Source organism: Cinclus cinclus, chromosome 7 (assembly GCF_963662255.1).
Source record: "Cinclus cinclus chromosome 7, bCinCin1.1, whole genome shotgun sequence".
NCBI lineage: Eukaryota > Metazoa > Chordata > Aves > Passeriformes > Cinclidae > Cinclus > Cinclus cinclus.
The window spans coordinates 26,523,276-26,528,302 of NC_085052.1; positions in this window are offsets into that span (position 1 = coordinate 26,523,276).

Sequence of the window (5,027 nt, forward strand, 5' to 3'; positions counted from 1 at the left end):
CAGCATTCTGGCAAGGTGGAGGTGGTGGGAAATGGGAGACAATATTGAAAAAAAATATTGGTGTAATCATTAGCAGAAAACTGAGGGGATCTTTAAAATAAAAAAAGACCAAAAAGAAAACAGAAAGCCCAACAGCCTCATAGCTGGGGTATAATTGTGCAGAGTGTTCTCAAACTGAAACTGCGTGTGACATACTGTATATCTCTGTAAAAATTACAAGAAAAGCAAAAAAGTATGTGTAAAATTTCAAACGGTGTATTCAGGGACTTAGTAAATCTTGTGTACATATACTCAGACTTTCAGTGGGTTTCATATATTTAAGAAAAGCAACAGCTGTCTCATTTTATTCTTCCCTGGGAATAAACTGAAGTATTGTACCTTTTTTTTTCTCTCTTGTGCTGCTCTCCGGTAAGTGCAATATGCTGTATTATGTTGAAGTCCAAGTTACAAGAATAATACTGTCTGAATAAAAAGAATTGAAGGGGATCAATTGCCTTTTGTTTTGTTTTTCAGGGCTGCTTTAGGGAGAGAGCTGGTTGTGCTCAGTGTAACCCCTAAAGTAACAATTCCCCAGAGCACAATTCTCACTAGCTACCAAAATGACACAAGAGAAAACCCCAGTACAAAATGTTCTCATTCATTCTTCACAACATAATGGGTCTGAGCGAACGACATCGCGCTGTGCAACCATGCTACTGCTTACTTTAGAACAGCTCCTTGAATTCTCATGTGAATTCAATTTTAATTCCCCGCAATCATGAATTTCAGTTTTCTAATATTTCAAAAATTACATCACCAGCAGTTAGAAGTATAATACTGGAAGGTGCCTTTCTCAGTGCTAAATGCTGCCCCAGTTAAAAGGCACCCACCTCAGTGACTCGACAGGGATTAAACAAAAACAAAAGATGGGTGAAACGCTTCATTCAAACATTTGCAAACGGTGGAAACCTTCAATCCACTCACAAGGGAACCAGACTGCATAATTTGCCCTATAAATTTCTCTTAATATAAAATAAAATCGTTTATTTTAATTCTTAACCCATTAGGAAACAAATTATTTGTAATCGCAAGAGGAGGGCAAAAGACATTTGCAAGGGGCCATAGCAGCTATTAAAAGGCTCCCACCCGTCCCTGGGGATCCGTGCGCGGCGGAGCAGCGGCCGCTCGGTCCCGCCGAGCTGCGCGGGGCGCACCGCTCCGCAGCTCCCGCCGGGGCGGTCGAGTCGCTGCTCAGGCGGCGCAAAACTCATGAAGACAGAGGGATGGCGCTTTGGCACGGGGGTTCAGGGAAGGAGCAATGGCCACCGCGGTGGGAGGTGAGACCCTCTACCCTAGACCGCGGCCGCTTCTTTGCGGTAAGCGGCAAAAGCGGAGCGTCCTCCAGGCCGCCGCCCGCGCTGCCGTCCCGGGCCGCTGCTGCCGCCGGCCCCACGGCAGGTCCTGCAGAGCCCGGGCCTCTCCCGGGACCGCTGCCGCCCCGTCGGCCACCGAGCTTTCAGGAGCCACAGATGCCCCACGGCGACACATCTCACACTGGCGACAACCCCAGTGGTAACTCGGGTCTGTGAGCACAGTAGCCCGTTGTGCCCGGCTGTTCGCGGCTGTGCCTGGCTGTGCCCGGCTGTTCTGCTCTCCCCCACGGTACACGGCCAGCACAGGGCGAGCCGGCGGCAGCAGCCGCACGGGCTCCGCACGGGCACGGCGGGCGGGGAGCAGCGCAGGGAACAGTGCAGAGAGCAGCTCAGGATGCAGCTCAGGATGCAGCGCAGGATGCAGCGCAGGGAGCAGCGCCTGTTGCGCGCAGCGGGAGGGGCGGTGGGGCAGGGCCGGGCAGGGCCGGGCGGTGCGGGGCGGGGAGGAGCCAGCGGCGGCGGAGTCGAGCCGCCCTCCGCACGCCCCCACCCAGAGGAGACCTGGCCGCGGAGGAGGCGGCGGTACCTTGGACAGAGGCGCCGCGACTCGCTGAGCCCGCCCGGCAGCCGCTCCGGAGCTCCCCGACGAGCAGGTACGGGCGGGCGGGTTGCGCTCCCCGCGCCTGCCGCTGCCCCGACGGCGCGGCTGCGGGAGAGCCTGGGGCCGGGGAGAGCGGGAGAGGGGACGGCGGGTCCCGCGGAGCGGAGTGGAGCGAGCTCCCTTCGCCAAACTCGGCGGGTTCGGTGGCACCCACGGGGCCGCCCGTTTTGCCGCCGCCCGAGTGTCCCGCCGAGACGGGCGGTTCGGGAGGGAAGGGACTCCCTCGGGAGATGATGCTTGGGAAGGTCTCGGGACACGCCGGCAGCTCCGGCGGAGCGTGAGCGCTCCCCCACGGGTCCGACGCTACCGTGGCCCGCAGGGAGCTCACGGCCGGCGACAGGGCGGCTCCCGGCTCCGCTCGCGATGTCCACGGCCGCGTGTGTTCCTGACAATGCATACATTCCTCTTAACTTCAAGCATAGATTCCTGAGAACTTTAAGCTTATCCTCCTGATAACACTGAGAGTGAGGATGTACGGATGGGGACTGAATATATTGCCCCAAGAACATTACATACTGCAAGCTGCCTCCCGAGCCCACCAAGTCGGGAGAACTCAAGTATAAGCACATGGACTTATTCCTTCTCTGCTATCTGCTAACGGAGAGATCAGTGCCTTTTGTTGTGGATTTGAGTTGCTGCTTTGAGCTGTGGGATAGGCCACCCGGCTCCCCAGCCTGCTGTGACTCGCAGCTACCGTGCTAAGCCGCTCACCCTGGCCCTCCAGCTAAGCCAGCTGTAAATAAAAACAGCTAGGATTATTTTTTCTTTTTCTTTTTTTTTTTTTTTTTTTTTTTTTTTTTTTGCCTAATAACTTTGACAATGTACCTCACAGCTTTCTAGTGAGCAACTTTGAAGTCATCTTGAATTTCTGCAGGATTTTCTCCTGTGTCAGTTTTCTTGTCCTTTATTAAGCAAATATAGGATTGAGTGTGATGCTAAGCTGTCAGCGCTTGAACCAGAGACAAAGGCTCCGTTCATTCCCACAGCAGAGAAAAGCACAGTTCAGGCTACCACCTTCAAACTCTTTATCACACTGTTTCTACAGATATGCAGGGCTGTTAGTAGCGCTTCCCATAGACACTGAGCCAATATGGATTCTTAGTCAGTGTGGCACTGTATTGCAGTTTGACCAAAAAAAAACAAAACAAAGCACATAAGGAAAGAAATAACAAAAGTCCCAGCAAAAAGAATACCAGCAGGATTTTTCCTTTAAGGCTGTACAGTTTGAGGAATTCTAGAGACAAAATGGCTATTCTGTATTTGAATGCAGGTGGGGGCTGAGACAAGCCCATAAACAACTGGGCAAGACAACAGTCTTCCCAGAGTTACAGGACATGTATTATTTGAGGTGCTTTAACCTGTGTTTTAGGAACAGAGTGATGGGCTGAGTGATGGGCCCCGTGCAGCACACGAGAGGGAGCGGAGCAGTGCAGCAGGTTCATGTGGCCTTTCCATGAGGGAAATTCTCTCACCTGGGTTGGAATTGTGAGCAGATGAGAGATCAACACGAGTTTGCTGTGTGGCTCATTGCAGGGCCCCAGGGACATCTCTCCACCTTATACAACCTATTTCACAGCACATAGCCCTAATGACAGCCAGTGCAGGACAGGGAGAGGACAGGATCAACACAAGGTGTCAGTGACCACATACACATTGGCAAAGCCACGCTAAAGCTGCAAGGCTGGAAGAGCCAAGGTAATTCCTCAGGAAAGGAATAATCCACAGCTATCTCTGCCTATTGCTAAACAAAACTCTTCAACTCACTTTCATACACTGTAGAGTTTAACCCAGATTGTTCTTAAAAGCTGTTGTAGAAATAATTCCAGTGCCCTGAATGCAGTATTTCCAAAGATTACAGAAAAACAATTATTTTCTACATAGTCCACACATGTTGTCTTTTGTATTTTACATATACACTGTGGAAAGTAATAAAAAGAAAACCAAAAAACCTTTAATCCATCAAGACCTGGCTGAACACAAAAATTTCCCTCTGTTTTAGCTGTATTTATGTACTGTCATAACTGAAGGATAATTGCTTGGTGTGGTCACTAGTATATGAGAAGAAATATGTGTGTCATAGCTTATTCCTGCACAGAAAAGGAGCTAAAAGGCATCTTTAGAAGTGAAAACCAGGATAAGCATAGTACCAGAGAGACACAAGTGGAAGTATTTGCTCTGTCACAGATGACTTTTGTGACTTTTGGCAGGTCAAGCCATATCCCTGGATAAGTGTGTGCTATTTGGAAAGACTACTCTACAAATTGGCTCAAACCCAGGGTGCAGCAGCCCTGCTAGTCCTCCCACAGCCTTCACAGGCAGGCTCACAGGGTCCCCCAGCCCAGACCTGTGCCCCAAAGCACTGCTACCCCGTGAGATTCTAGGCTGCAGAGGCATATCTCCATCAAGATCCTTTTTACATCTTCTAGCATGGCACCTCACTGTACCCATGGTGCAGTGCCATGAAAAGTACATTTAAAGGCTATGGTGCTTTCATATGAAATGGTAAGGGAAGGAAACATAAGATCCTAATACAGAAAACTGCAGCATTACTCTTACCTGTGTCAACATGAGTACATTCAAAGAAAAGTCCCCTCTTTCCTCCAGCTAACATATAATAGTATTACAAAGCATGCAGATTATGTCACAATAAATTGCAAAGTAAATTACAGTGACAAAATAAACCATGCTGAGAAGGGACCTTTTATGAGCATCAGATAGTTCTAAATAAATAAATCCATAGCAAAATGAGACAAACAATGTCAGAGCAATCTCCACAGGGCTCAGTTCAGCTACTTTGAATGCTGTACTTCTGTTTATCTTCAGGTTTGCATTCTGAAGCTTCTGTGTGTGTTTGTGCAGGGAATACTCCCCTCGTACATTTTGGTTATAAATAATGGGTACTGATAGGACTTTAAATCTTTTCTATTTCCAGAACTGAGGCATCAGGCTCCATAAGTGCCCCCAAGTGACTACAATTTCTGTCCTCAACGAAAGATACCAAAAGAAATGCAGGA